This window comes from Orbicella franksi, chromosome 1 (genome assembly GCF_964199315.1).
Source record: "Orbicella franksi chromosome 1, jaOrbFran1.1, whole genome shotgun sequence".
NCBI lineage: Eukaryota > Metazoa > Cnidaria > Anthozoa > Scleractinia > Merulinidae > Orbicella > Orbicella franksi.
In genome coordinates, this window is record NC_138145.1 from 35,334,648 (window position 1) to 35,350,539 (window position 15,892).

General features: G+C 39.0%; 1 long non-coding RNA gene across 1 annotated transcript in view; it reads left to right on the top strand.

Moving 5' to 3' along the window:
• The window catches only part of LOC145480870 (uncharacterized), a 7,538-nt gene extending 2,634 nt beyond the window's left edge, over positions 1–4,904 (top strand). Inside the window, exons 3-5 of the long non-coding RNA XR_014048567.1 lie at positions 2,765–2,866; positions 4,484–4,542; positions 4,803–4,904. This is a non-coding gene — a long non-coding RNA (uncharacterized LOC145480870). The remainder of the gene's footprint in view (positions 1–2,764; positions 2,867–4,483; positions 4,543–4,802) is intronic.
• The last annotated feature ends 10,988 nt before the right edge of the window (positions 4,905–15,892 follow it).

Here is a 15,892-nt window from a genome sequence, read left to right on the forward strand (position 1 = left end):
GGAGTGGATGATCCTTGTTTAAGATAAAATCTGGTAATGTTAGTTTTAATTAAAACAGGACCAGCAGCATAACTGTTGTCATGGCGACGGCACAACGGATGTCATTTTGTTTCTTTTGTGATGTACATTTCTGGTGCCAAGTTTAAAGAACACTGCTTTAATATTTCGAGAGATATTCTTGATTGAGTGTTGAACTGCTTTAGTAGAACCACCTATGACGTCATCACTTATAATACAAAAGCATGAATATCTCTAAAACAGAAAAAGATATTCCAAAACGGAAAACGCCATTCTTCTTTACTTTAAAAAGCCTTTCAAATCAGCAGCAATTATTTTTTACTTCATAGGCACTTTAAGCAAAAGTCGCGGATTGTAGTTGTTTTGTTTTTCGTTATATATCGTTTTTAAGCTATTGATACTGTTATATTTATGATACTGCTATATTTATGGAAAATGGAACAGTTCGTTCTGCTCGGAATTTTTAGAATAATGGTAATGTGGCAGAAACTTTAAGAGAACGAAATCTTATTATCTGCACTTATGAGCTGTTGTTTCCTTTGATTTTACACTTCTTCCGAAAAGATATTCCACCGTTCCCTTGGGTGTCCCTGATGTTTTGCTACGAAATTTACGTCTTGAAGTGTCAAGGGTGGAATTCTGTCAGCGACTTTCGTGCTTCATTTCTATGATTTCCAATCAGGTTATTCTTAGTTTAATAGCGCGCGCGAATATACGTATGTATATTTTATTTGTGTGAGTTCGGCTTGAACGCGTCCCAAGCAAGGAGACAAACAAGGTTTTATACGTAGCTTAACATTCCGTTGTTTCTACATTCACAAAGCTTGCTCTAAGAAAAAGGTAACTTGGATTTCCAGGGTTACAAACGATGCAATTTTTTGGCGTTTGTATTTTCGTGCAATTTTGACGCAAATCCCGAAAGAACTGTATCGCGATGCAAAGCAGCGAAATTTTATCGCGTGTGCCATAGTTTCTTGAGCGGCGCGTGACGCCAGAATAACAGTTCATTTTTTTAGGCTTGCCATAAGTCGACTCTTTCTTGAAGCGGAACAAGTGCAACTGCGAGAAGTCTTCTCGTTCCGCCAACACGCACGAGTTGAAATTTAATTTATTTAACATTGGCGCGAAAATATCGTTGCCCACCGATGACCAGACATGATGACCTTGCCTCGAAAAAACACTCTCTCAGGCCACTCCTTCCTAAATACGAAATAACTGAAGCATGTTTGATTAACATGATACCGGGTTAACGTTCATACTAGTACGAACGAAGGGCGCTAAAAAATGCCCAAATTTTGAATTAGGGTAGCTGCTGTGGTCTTGCAAATGTTTATGAATGTTTAGCCTTCGAAAAGGTTCCCGGCGAGGACAGAAAAAAATTTGGCGGGCAAGAAACAGAATAATTCGGAGAGTGAAGCGATCGGGGCGGGACAGGGTAGCCTGTAGACTTATATTTTTGATGTGCCTATCCGCCGTTTGTGATAAGCCTGCAACAAATCAATCAATGAGGTAATTAGACCTGTCAAGAAGCTACATTTTCTGTACTGGCAAACAGATCTAATCGACCTAATCATTCAGCCAGGCCCGGCGGAAGTAACATGTTCACGGAATATTTCACATTTTGTCCCTCCAGAGCCAATATTTAGAGAGCTTAAAACATATTTTGCAATACCGAAATGAGCCTAAAGAAATTATTAGCAAATGATAGAGGTGTCATGTAGATAACAGCGGAAAGTCCGGAAACCACGCCCTTGACCACTTGAGAAAAGTTTTCATCTTTGCCGGCTAAAAAACCACAAAAATTTGAAACCGCAACGGGAAAGGAAAACTTTTAGACAGAAACGGAGGGTCGCACTAGTGGGAGATAATTGACAGTACCAAATTTCAAATTTGTTTGCTTGGCGATGTCATCCCAAGCTTTGCGGGCTTGACTGCTGTTGATGCGATCGAAATTCTCGGCTCACAGGTTGAATAGCATTTTTTCTTCGTCATCTGACCATCTTTCATAAGATCGTTTTCCAGTATCTACGGGTTCAGGATCAGGAGATGATTGGGAAGACGAAAATGATGACGTTTGTGAAGCGCTTGCCTACATGGACCTGGTCGGTAGAGCGCTTTCCTGCGCAATGCTCGCATGTGAAGTGCTCGGTTGCGTTCCCCTTCCAGTCATATGATTGTAGACGGAAGCATACTGCGGGTACTCCGTGCTATCGCCGTAAAAACCTTGAAAACCTCGCTTTTCATGTTACGCTGACAATCGTTGACAGTTACCGCTGTGATTCCCATTGTTTGGCCCGACTTTTCGAAAATCTGCCTGCCCCACCCAAGCACTACGGCGTCTTTGATGTTTGCCGATTCGCAAAGTTTTTGCCAAAGCGAAAAACCTGCGGTCGCACTAGGCAAAGGCCCGCGATGACAGATTTCCACCGCAAATTAAACAAATTCTGGCAAAGATTTCCCAAGTGCGACCCATACCTATAGCACAGTCAGACGGCTCCACTCTACTTAAAATTCCTCCTCACAACAGAGCATTTTGTTTTTGTTAGACAGCACAATCAGTATCAAACTTGCTATTAATTGCCCTTAAAATAAAGACGTTTTGATCGTAATATCAGTCTCAATGCGTTTACGTAATTTCAATGGGATGTTCTGTAAAAAAGGCTTTAACAGAAAAAGAGACTCTAGCTTTCCATATTTTGCGACTCCGTTTGAACTGGCCTCTTAGGGGCATTCTTTGTTTCTGTAGGGAATCGTGAATTGATGCCGCCTCGAACAATCGTGGTGTTGAAGGAAACATGAGAGGCACACCATTGGCTACCGAGCTCCAGTTCACAGCACGAGGAAAAGGGTTTGCAAAAATTAATGAGCTAGTTACTTCTAACCATATCTTTGTTAACTAATAGAGAAAAAAACGTTAGTGAACTGAAAAACGTTTGTGAACTATTTAGTGGTTGTTTAATGCTTAAAGACCACATGCTGAATGGTATACAGGAAGTGAGTTAACCGCTTTCTCACTAACCGAAAGTGTCCCGTGACAGAGCCTCCCAACAAAAATGAAGTTACCTCTTTAACGGCTCATCGTAAGCTAATTTTAAGTGATCTCGTTGGAGGCTTCAACACATGGAAGGTTGTGCCGCGAAAGTATTTGTTATCTCTGAAGGGAGGTTTGGAAACACCAAAAGATTATTTTACTTGTAGACGACTGCTGGTAATTTTCCCAAATTATCCCAGAATCCTGATGTCTTTTCGAGAAATTCGGAGGCATTTCCACTTAGTCCCAACACGGTTAAGAACAAGTGTTTGATCTCAAAAGACTTTCCTAAACTGGCGAAAACACGTCAGCTTATTAGGAGAAAAGTGTTGTCTGTCAAAATGCAATAAAGTAAGCTTAATGGAGATAAATTTGGCTTGAAACATGTAAACCTAACTTAATATTTAGAGAAGTGTTTGTGATTTCGCAAGGGAGTCCAAACTTCTTCTGAACATCTTAACTTAATTTAAAGAAGTGATGGTGATCTCGCTAGGGATTCCAAAACTTCGTAACATCTTAACTTAATTTAGAAAGGTGTTTGTGATCTCGCAAGGGATTCCAAAACTTCTTCTGAACACCTTACCTTAGTGTTTGTGATCTCGCTAGGGATTGCAAACTTTCGTAACATCTTTACATACTTTAGAAAAGTGTTTGTGATCTCGCAAGGGATTCCAAAACTTCTTCTGAACATCTTAACTTACTTTAGAGAAGTGTTTGTGATCTCACAAGGGATTCCAAAACTTCGTAACATCTTAATCTACTCTAGAAAAGTGCTTGTGATCTTGCAATGGATTCCAAAACGTCTTCTGAACATCGTAACTTACTTTAGAGAAGTGTTTGTGATCTCGCACGGGATTCCAAAACTTCGTAACATCTTTACTTACTTCAGAAAAGTGTTTGTGATCTCGCAAGGGATTCCAAAGACTTCTTCTGAACATCGTAACTTACTTTAGAGAAGTGTTTGTGATCTCGCAAGGGATTCCAAAACTTCGTAACATCTTTACTTACTTTAGAAAAGTGTTTGTGATCTCGCAAGGGATTCCAAAACTTCTTTTGAACATCTTAACTTATATTAGAGAAGTGTTTGTGATCTCGCAAGGGATTCCAAAACTCCTACAGTTTATTTAACTAGATGAATGCTGTAACAAGGTTTCCGAAATTCGCTACCTATACTAAGAGAAATACTTCAAAACTCTCTTTGGTTCTCCTGAGGGTTCCTTGAACATCGTAGTTTGTTATTCAACTGTATGAGTGTTTTTAATTTATGAAAGTTTCCTAATCATTGAAGGGTTTACAAAGATTTTACTTAGAAGAAGCGCAGTTACATATAGGTTATTTTAAACAATTATACCCATTTACGTGAAGTGTTATTATTTACGACTGTTCTTCGCGATTGTATTTTATTGTGTTCACATGATGTAAGTTTCTCCGCAGGTTCTAGAGTGAAACGTGGAGTACTTTGTTGGTGTTTTGCTGAACAAATTGCGTTTCAGGTATGATATAGGCTAGCTTTCCTGCAATTTGAAAAGGGAAAAAAAGGGACTTGCGTCCATATAGAGGTGTTTTTTTAACAGTTAGACAGGAGTTTTTTTATGGAGGGAAGAGTGTTTTTTTTAGTTTTATTAGGCAATTTCAAAGATAAAGGTACAAGACTGTCAATTTTTCCTTTTGAAGGTCAAAAAAGTCAATACCATTTTTCAAGATAAAGATCAACGCGCGCATGCTAATTGTTGTTCCTTTCCTTTTTACACAGGTTGAAAGAGAGAGTTGACTGTGAGACCATTTTGCGTCAACACTGTAATTCAGGTAGGTAATTCACCTCATATAATAACGTTAAGGACTGCAAAAAGATTCTAAGGAAAGCTTTTTTTAACAGCTCAGTTTCACGAAAATAAATAGACATATGGTCAGCTTCATATTACTTATTTCTGGTAGAAATGCTAGCGTCGGACGTGGTGATGGTTGTTGAGCATCTGACATGAGCAGTTAGAAGAAGTGTTATGCAAATGGCAACTGGAATTATGCAGTTTACAAGCGTCGAGGTCAAGATAGTGCCTTCCTGGCAAACGTTTTGTTTAGTAAAGCATATTAAATAATTAGTAGCGTTTAAAACAGATATAATTAATCAGTAGCAAGACTCAGTTTTCTGTCAGAAACTCGAAAGCCTCCAGTAGAAAAGATCCAATGCAAAACTGGCAGCCTAAATGTATGTCGCCCAGAAGAAACACTTCCCTAAAGGAATTAAAACTATTTACCTTGAAGATTAGGACAAAATAAATCACTGTGTTGAGTTTTCAGGCTATCTTCTTCTCTAATTGGAGATCACAATTACATATACCTTATCAAAAAAGTGAAAACGAGGCTATGTAGGCCAGAGTCGTTTTATTCCTTTATAATCCGTTAAATAAGTCTCTACTTTGTAACCTTTAAACCAAAAAACGCCAAAGCGTTTTAGTATTTTGTTCCATTTGCTTTTTTAGTGTGATCACGTTATAAGAAACGTGACCAGACAACAGAAGGCATTGGTAGCCATTTTTGCATATGGTCAGTTAGAAAAATAGATCGTTAGATGATGTTGTAGAGGGACCCTGTTTGGGCAAGAATGCACTTTTTTTAGTGCATCTGCTAACGAGGATTAGGATGTTTTGGATAATAGATTCTGGGTACGATTTCTCACAAGTGCCGCTAACACTTGACTCGGAGCTGCAGTTGGGATTATAAGAAGATATATGGTCTTTCATATATTCACTTGTAGTTGGGACTATGGTTGAAGGGGCAGGTGGACCAGAGCAGTTTTGTTTTCTCACAATTCTTTCAAAATTTGCAAATGAATGAACTATTAATATTGCTCTGGCCCGAGAATGAAAACTACTTCAAAATGTCTGCTAGTTTTTCGCAATGTTGAGTTTTTCTATTTGTAGCTAGCAAGGGGCAATTAATACAGTCTGGATTATAGATTCTGAGGAACAGGTACGATTTCTCATAAGTGCCACCAATACTTAAAGATATACTCGGGGCTGTCAAAAACTTATGCCGTTAAGCTTGAAGGGGGCAGGTACACCAGAGCAGTTTAAAAACTGGAATGTGCGAGCTCGAGGTTCATTTCCAGCCCTTGTTCCTCCCATTATGGACTGAGAGGAAAAATTCAATTACAATTTACAAATTAGTAGAGCTAACTCTAAGTATTGAACAGATCCGAGCATAAAATCCACTATAGTACATTTCAAATTATCTACCAGTTTCAAAAGGTAACTAAGGCAGTCTGAACCTGGGTCCGTTGCGGTATTGGTTTCCTAAAAACGCTGACAGCCCTAAACAGCAGTGGCAGTTAAGCAATTAATTTATCGTAAGTTTTACTTTTCTAGGTATTGCTCATTTTATGGCAAAATAAATGGTTTCTATAGATTTTTTTACAACAAACATCTAATTCTATTGGATTTTACTTTTTTTATGCATGCTACATCTCCATTGAAGCCTGTATACATTTGGAAGAAAAAATGCAATCTACTTTGCATTTTTCATTAACAGCTGAATGGAGCAATGAGTTCTTGTAGTCTTAGTGGCCTTGGACACAGTTCAGTTATGATACATTCAGCGACAATTGTTTCGCGGAGGGCTATAAATTACTGCTAGATGAATTATTGCATGGATGGAGAACTGTCCTAATCTTACTGCCATTCAATGATAATTGTAGTGTTTCCTTTTTGAGGTAAGTAAAATTTTTGTTTTTTCATGTTCACTAGTTAATTTAGTTATAAATTAACTAGTTATAATTAATTGATTAATTATAACTGAGTCAAATTAATTAATTGATTAATTAATTAGATTCAACGGAATTTTAATTTAATTAACTCAATTGATTAAATTAAAATTGAATTCAAAAAGTTATTTATACTCTTCCTGGCTGGCGCAAAAAGTAATGTAAAAATTGCTGGGAAAACCAGCGTTTCTTAAGTTGTGCTGGCTGGGAAAAAGCATCCCCCAAACGGTTCCTGGCTGGCGACTTCATTTAGCTATCTTCTACTAGCTGGCGGTGCGGAGCGGATATTATTTTCCCACGGTTGTTAATTATTAACTATTTATCTCTTATTGGATGTCAATTAATACTTTCGAGCAACAACAAGTCAATTTAAAAATTTTTCCCGTTGAGCACTCCTGACAATTAGCGTGCTTCGTTTGGAAACCAGAGCATTTTGAATTTCAGGGTTATGGAGGTTGCGTGACATAAGGCTACGATCGAGTTTGTTGAAAAATATATACTTATCTCATGATATTGAGCCTTTTTAGAAGATAGAGCATTAGGAAAAGGGGTTATGTAAATGCTTGTTTGTTTAGTACTGATAATCAGTCGCCTAGAAAGCCAAAGTAAGTTCCAGATGTTTACACTATATTCCGGTCGCCATATTGGTGTACCACGGATGTACACCAACATGGCGTTTTCTTACTGGGCTCTGTTAATTTCTGGGAAACATTTACGACGAATATCTGAAGTTTGGGGAAACGCACAGGCCTAAAACTTGGAAAGTGTCTTATTTAGTTATCTTCTATAGCATACATCACAATTTCTTAGCTTTTTTTCATCGGTTGGTTTTCGATTTATTATTATTATTATTATTTTTTATTGCGTGTCCAGTGAAAACGATCTGTACCCTTCGAAGAACAAAACGGCAACTGTGGAATATATTTTTTGTAAAATGATAAAACATGTTTTTTAGTTCATAATTTTTGTACATGTTCTCTCCTTCCTCTGATATAAATCCATACCATTCCTATTTTTTGATCGGGATCATTTGCGGTCCAATATTGGGATCATTTCCGGTCCGGGATCATTTGCGGTTCAATTTGGGGATCATTTGCGGTCCGCGATCATTTGCGGTCCTGGGATCATTTGCGGACCCGTACAGTTTGCTGTATTTTTTGACGGCTGGCTTAGGTCTCAAAAATATCCGCATCAAAGAAAGTGCTTTTTAATAGTGCTAACAGCACGAAAGAAATGATCCAAAAAGATGAAATTTGAGAGCAGACTTCTGCTTTTATTTGAATTGTCCTTTTTTTTTTTCAGCATATTATTTACTACTTTCCGTTGCCACTCTCTATGGCATAAGCCTCCATCACCGAGTAACGCAATAGAAAGTATAACCTACGTTTTTCTCGTGTTTTTTCCGTTAAACGGAGAGAGAATTCAGAAGTTGCAATTCATTTTACCTGTAGTCGCTACGAGCGTGGCTCCTCTGAATTAGAACATCTGCATGTTTCTGTTTTAGAACACTGGTAATCAAATTAAATTCTTATTAAATATGATAAGTTTCAGATCGGCATATTTTAATTGAGGACGCGAACTTGTAATTGAAGGATGGGTAAACTATTTTATCCACACAAGCGTTTAATCCAAGTCTGAACTTTATTCTATACGAAAAAGCCAAGAAATTCACGAAAATCGATTGTAAACTCAATAAACTAAACAGCTGGTTGGCGGTTTGTTGACATATTGAATGAATGCGCAGAATGATTCATCCAGTATAAGAGCCAGACATTTGTCTGTATGATCGTCAGCAAACATCGCATCTAACTTGAACTAAAAAGCTACTAACTATGGCAAGTTTTGGTGGCATAACTTAATTAGTAGGCGATTGATATAGCGCTCGATCGATAGACCAATCAATTGAACAATTCGATATATAATTATGTAACGTGGTAGAACGTTTAGCAAAAGAAACAACCTTTATAAGATATAGTCCTGTTTAAAATTATTTATGTAAGTTTTTCCCATACAGTAGCCTATAAAACGTGGACAAAATATTCCATGATTATCGTCCAAACCATTACCTATTAAGGAAAATTGACGTATATCGCCACACTTATTTGTGTATACAATATCTGTCATACACAATAATTCATCTACGTACCAATAAATATCACAAAACTGAGCCTTCCGTTCCTTTAAAATGCTTGTTTATTTGTTTAAAATGAATAAGAGCCTTCACTAACCATTATTATCATATCAGGTAAAGTCATCTGCTTTCAATACATCTCGATAGATGACTCAGGGATGTCTGTTTATGGCATTTAGTCCCATCCCTCTCTCCGCCCCTAATTCACTTTTCTCCAGCTGCTATCAGCTTATTACGCTACTGTCGTGTTTTTGGGTATGTTTATATCTTCCCTCTTCCCTGTTTGCTGCGATTTTTTTATTGCTTGAGGTTCCCATGGAATATTCAGGTGAGCATGATGTTTCTTTACATCACAAGCATATACATAGGCACAGAAAATTTTGTCTAGTTTGAAATACATTGTAGAATTACAATTGGAAGTTTAGAAAAGCAAGAAATGTTATGACAACAAGAGGTCGTAAGCGACTGTTTCAACAATTTTTCCGTGTTCTCCTAAGCTTGCACAAGTCATAGCAACACAGCTTTTATTTCGTGTTACTCTTTTAGTATTTCTTGGGTATCTTTCTTCTCCGATTATAAAATTTGCGGCCACGTTTTTTGGAGCATATCATTTATCTGTGTCGCAAGTTTCTGTAAAGTGAAACACATAACAATAGAGAAATAGAATATAAAAGTTTTTAATATCAAAGACATGAAACTTAAAATTTCAAGGTTTTAAACACAGAGCGATCCTATAAAAGGCAAGGTCACGCCACCTTTGAAGCATTTTGTTGGCTTTTTGTGTAATGGTGGAAAGCCGAAATAACGGTCGCACAACAGAAGACGTCGTGGAGATTATAGGGTTTTATTTTTGTTAAAACAACGGAGTCATTTACGTAGAATAATATAAGGTAAATAATAAAAATACATTGAAAATAAAACTTATATTAACACTTAAGAAGATACCTTTGGAAGAACAAAAACGATGAATTATCTTCGTCACTTCACGGAACATTCAAATTTCGCCGCTAACTAAAATAACAAAGCTGATGCCTGCGATCAATGAGCTATCGGTTTCCATTTATCTCAGCATGCCGAGAACGAAGAAAAATCTCGTAAGAGGTGACTTTCGTTAGCCTGTGAGCACAGACGGATTTTGGTGGGATATTCAAACTCATTCAAATTTATGAGCGTTACGATGGTGTATGCAAACAAAATGCGAATTGAACAATGTTGAGTTATTCCTCAAACTATTCTGTATTCAGAGTAAAGAAATTAGAAACAAAAAAGTGAGATTTCTCCTGAATATTGACGTTAGAGAGTGGAAGGAAGACCCATGGCTGAATGCAATAAAGACAAAATTTGCGTTTGTAAAAGGCCGACTGAATTTTAGCAGCAAGACGGTACAACAGCAGCCAATGTTCACCTTGTGGAATCTCTTTCAGATACCTGGCTGAAGAAAAACCCTATTACCGTAGATATAACATATTACCTTCGTCGTCTGCTTGTACCTGAGGTTTTTTACGAGTTTTAGTTTCCAAACTTATTTCTCAGCCGCGTTAGTCTTCGAAGGAGCAAAGACACCTGGCATCAAAAGAACTAGACACGGCATTTTATAAATTTGAGTGAACAGCTCGAATTCATACGATAGGCTTTCGCAAGTGGAGGAACAAAAATTATGAAGTCGAAATTAAAAAAAGTCAATTTTCTTTGTAAACTCTTCTCTTGAAGCTATCTTTCATTTAGTTCAAAAGGCATTGCTTACGTGTAAAATAAAACAGAAAATTACACCCGTCGCTCTCCGGAATTTTGTGGCAACGCGCTAAAATTAGACCTGAGTGAATAAGCCAATCAAATGGGAGCGTTGGTCATCCGTTGGGATTTGTGATTGGCAGGCTGAAAACTTCAGCCTCCTTATTGCGTTCGTAGAACGCAGTCCTAATGTAGACTTGAGTCAAGTTTCATGGGACGGTGGATCTTGGATCTTTCGACACCGATTTGGCCGCGCCGTAGCAGGGGCAAAAACGAATGACATCATCGCCAAACCATGTGGTGTATGTCCATCCAATAGCCGTGTCCAGCTGCTACGTCATTCTTGTCCTCTTTTGTGGCTTCTTTCGTTGTTTTCGACGTTTTGGAGTCTTCTTTGAACTGGTTTTTCACTCTGATTGCATTCGACAAAAAAGGGAATGCAGTCCCAGTGTAGCGCTTGCAGCGACTGGCGAATTCCAAAACGAGACGAAACAAAACGAGCTCTAGGCGTGTCGCGACAAGCTAGTGGGTGGGACTATTTTAAAGGTCGTCTTCAAGGATAGACAAGTAAACCACGGAAAACCAAAGTTGACGGTTATCGGCGATTTATTGCATCAAAGTAAACGATCGTAAACTGAAATAACAATATGTAACGAATTTCTATCAATTTAGCGGAAAGGTTGCGTAACAAATAGTCAAAACTTACACGAGACAAACTACCGATTGGGAATCGATAACATAACGAAATTGAATAATACAACACATCAAAAAATAGCCAGCGTAAATACTACACTAAGATACTAAATACTACAGGGCGATGAAAAGTGCAGTTTTTGTCACACCTCCTCTGAGTCAATAATTCATCGTTTTTGGTCATGGCGCCAAACATCTCACTTTTGGAATAAACTTACTGAATGGCTGAAAAACTTAAATTTACTTCCTAGAGATTATGCTTTGACAAATATTACTGCTTTGAGTCTGAGGGCAGATATCTCTCAATTTGCGCTTCTTAAATAAACTATTGCTTTCTCTTAGCACGATATCACATATGGCTCGCTAAAACAAAAAATGATCATCCAAATCTTACGCTTTTCATATGCACACTAAAATTACAATATGAGATAGAAAAAAAAAGTGGAGACACGAAGAAATGGAAACCTCTTACAGGATATATGAGGATTTAATTAATATTTTAGATTATATTTTCTGTAGGGTTATCTATCTCCTACCCATTAATCTATTTCTAATCTCCTGTCAGATGCATAACTCATTTTACTTTTAATGTACCACATGCCTTCGGTCTGTTTTTTTATGTTTCTGTACTACAACCTCAAGCTGTAATGATAACTAGCTATTTTTCTTCTCAGTTTTTTTTTTCTTTGCCCCTTGTCGTCACTGTATTTCTTAATTGTGTAAGTCGTGTAACTATATTTGTTAGTAATGTAAGTCGTTTAGTTATTGTAATTTAAATAGTGTAAATAATTAGAGCAATATAATGTAAATAGAGTTAGTGTTGTAAGTAAGCATTGGTTTCCCTTGTGTTATTGCAAATAAATTAAAAAAAAAAAAAAAAAAAGATACTAAATAAGATTCGATCACAGAAATGCACAACAAAAAGAACTGATTAACAACTCAATGCTTTCGAAACTAAAAGGTGGGCGTTCACTCTAGTAACGTTAAGAACATTTTCTAATTTAGACGATCATAAATCGATTAACATTGTACAAATGTTTCTTTGTATTCCTTCGCCCATAGCTATACAAACGTAACTTAATCAAAATGACAAAGGTACTCACATATCGGTCCCGCTTGAACCAAGGGTTAGGAAGTCAAAAACATCAAGAGTTCAAGGTTGACAAGGCCACGCGAGAAGGAACGAAAAACTACTTTAAAAGGACGCTAACTCAGCTTTTATATGCGCGTGGTGACGCTTAAAGGTCCGATTACAAAACCAATAAAAAAGAAGTAAACATTGTAACCACGTTCGTAACTAAGATAAAAAGACAATTATTAACTAATCATGATTGGCCTGGCTACTAAGTAGTGTCCTTAACACCCAGTGCAGACTAGAGTGATATGTTTTGGCCGAGGGAAAACAAATTACATCATCGCAAAGCACGTGTAAACAAGATTATTTGTTTTTTAGATCGATCGTTCGCGATCGCTTGTTTGTTGTTTTGATTCTGGACCGTGAGTGGCCTCTTTTGTCAGGATGTCACATTCACAGTCCAAAGGGAGTAAATCGGCTCCTAAATTCAGCAATAAAGATTCTGACTCGGAAAAGAAAGAAAGTGAAGAAGACGAGTCAGACAAAGACAAATTCGACTCGAACGATTTTGACAGATTGTTCAAAGGAATCAAGAAACCCGCCTTAATCGTCTTCAGCGGAGATAAAGACCTTTATCACGAATGGAAAGTGCAATTTGAAATATTGGTTGATGGGATGAAAGTACCAGCTAAAACCAAGATAATGATGTTGAAAAATTCTCTATCTGGCAAGCCGTTACGAGTTGTGGAGCGGTTACGTTACACATCTAGACAATATCAAACTGCCTTGGAAAAACTTGATCAGAAGTACGGAGGTGAAAAGCGACTTTTGCAACGTTACCTCGAAGCCAGTTTGCGTGCGTCTCCTGTCGAGGAGACTAAACTAAAGGAGTTGGAGATTTTCTCGGATCGTTTAACTGACGTTGTGGTTAAGCTTGAGAATAGCGACCAGTATCAAGAACTCGCAGGAGTATCTCAACTTACATTGCAGTGCAACGAAAGTTATCAGGGTCTCTTCTTAACGCGTACCAAGAGTGGTTGCACAGGAAGCCCGAGAAGGATGGACAATCGGTATTTTCTAAATAGTTACAGAAGCAAGTTGTTTATCGTATGGACGTCGAAGAAGTTAAGGAGAGAACAAAGAAAAAGACAGAAGATATATCGAGTCAAAGAAACACAAGCGTGAGAAAGGAGCAGTTCACAACGTTACTAGAGAGCCCACACCCAAGTGTGTTGTGTGCCATGGATCTCACTAAGTAAACGCATGCAAGAACTGGGGTGAAACATCCATTGCGAATAGATGGGAAATCGCAAAAAAGAGTGAACTTTGTTATCGTTGTTTGAAATCAGGCCATCGACGGAAGAATGGTCCGGAAAACAATCGCTGTGGTACCAATGATTGTAGAAGCACCTATATCACTTCCATCTGCACTTCGAACGTCGATTTAATCCGCCTGAACGTGTAAACGCTGCTGGAGAGACACGAAGCGCTTTCGGCGACTCTGAGTCCTCAGGGGATGTTGTAAGAAAGTCTCGCTGACGTTAAAGAGTCTCAATGGGGAGACCCAATCTACTGGTGAAGGATGGACACTGAATGATATGTGTCAAGACTTGTCTCAGTCCAGACTGGAATCAACACAAAGTCAAATGGGAACACCTTAAGAATATTCCATTTCCCATAGCCCCTGGAAGGAAAACTATTGACATTCTGATCGGATCAGACCATCCTGAGCTTACGCTAGCCTTAACAGAATGTTACGGTCCAATTGGAGCGGTGCAAACGCCGTTGGGGTGGACCTGTGTTGGACGTTTGCGCGCCCTTTCTTCAACAGAGAAACGTTTGTTTCCTTAAGAGAAAAACCTCCTCAAGAAGCCAGATGTTGCGAGACGTTACAAAGAAGAAATGAATGCGAATGTCGAGAAGGGCTACGTTCGGAATTTAGAAAATAACGAGGCAGAAGAAGGTCCAAGCTGGTTCCTCCCACACTTTCCAGTCATTAGTGAAGATAGAGAGACCACCAAAGCACGCATAGTATTTGACTCGGCTGCACGTTGCAAGGGCGTTTCCTTGAATGACGCGATGCTTACCGGGCCTAAACTTTAACGAGATATCCTGGGGATAATTTTCCGATTTAGACTGAGACCTGTCGCCCTAGTAGCGGACATCAAGGAAATGTTTTCTCAGGTTGTCCTCGCTGAGAAAGACCGCAAGTATCACAGACTGTTATGGAGAGATCGCGATACCACAAGCCCTGTGGATGTCTATGAAGCAGTCTGTTTAACGTTTGGAGACAGCATCCCGTTATCTCGCCCAGTTCGTGCTTCGCAGCCACACCCTAGACTCTAAAGAGAACTACCCAGCAGTAGCTATGGTCCTGCTCCGAGATATGTACATGGATGATATCTTTCACTCAGAGGAAACTGTACAAGACGCCGTTCTCGTCCGTCAAGATTTGACAAAGGTCCTGGATGGCGCTGGTTTCCGTGCCCAAAAGTGGTGTAGTAATCGTACAGAGGTGCTAGAAGAAATCCAATAAGAGGATCAAGCAACTGGAGTAAAGTTTGACGACTCAGAACTTCCGAGTGTCAAGACATTAGGAGTCCACTGGAATGCGAATGAAGATGTTTTCACGTTCATTGTCAAAGAAATCAACCCGTCCTTTTACACGAGGCGAGGAGTGTGAAGTCGTATTGCTACACTGTTTGATCCATTGCAGTTCTTGGCGTCATACATCATCAGAGCAAAAATGGCATTACAAGAAGCCTGGTTGCGTGGTCTTGAATGGGATGAAGAGTTTCCTGACGATTTAAAGTTGACTACTCATCAGTGGGCCAAACGGTTGCCAGAAGCTCCACAGGTCAAAATCCCAAGTTGCTATCGACATTACGAGGAAGCAGTAGAAGACGTCTCACTTCATACATTCGTTGACGCGTCACGACTAGGCTATGCGGCAGTAAGCTACGCCAAATAGGGACACGTGAGTGGACAGATCTCAGTTGCCCTGGTAACAGCCAAAGCAAGAATAACACCGATTAAATTCGTCAGCATCCCACGCCTTGGGTTAGTTGGCAGCAGTACTCGGAGTGCGGTTAGCTGCAACGGTCTCTGAGAAGCTAGAAATTCCGCTAGGTCGACACACCCTGTGGACGAACAGTATGGATGTAATCTACTGAATCCAGGGTCACTCAAGACGACTGAAATCGTTTGTTGCTAATCGAAAAGTCGACATTCAACGGAAATCGGACCCACCTCAGTGGCGACATATACCAGGAAAACAAAACCCCGCTGACGACGCAACAAGAGGCCTGGACGTGAAAAACCTATCCGCTGAAAGTCGCTGGTTCCAGGGACCTGCCTTTCTACATGAGGGGAGACATCCTGGCCTCTAGAAAGTCGCCTGCGTTTGAGTGATTGCAGTGAGGAAGGTAAACAAGAGCTGGCTAAAATCAACCT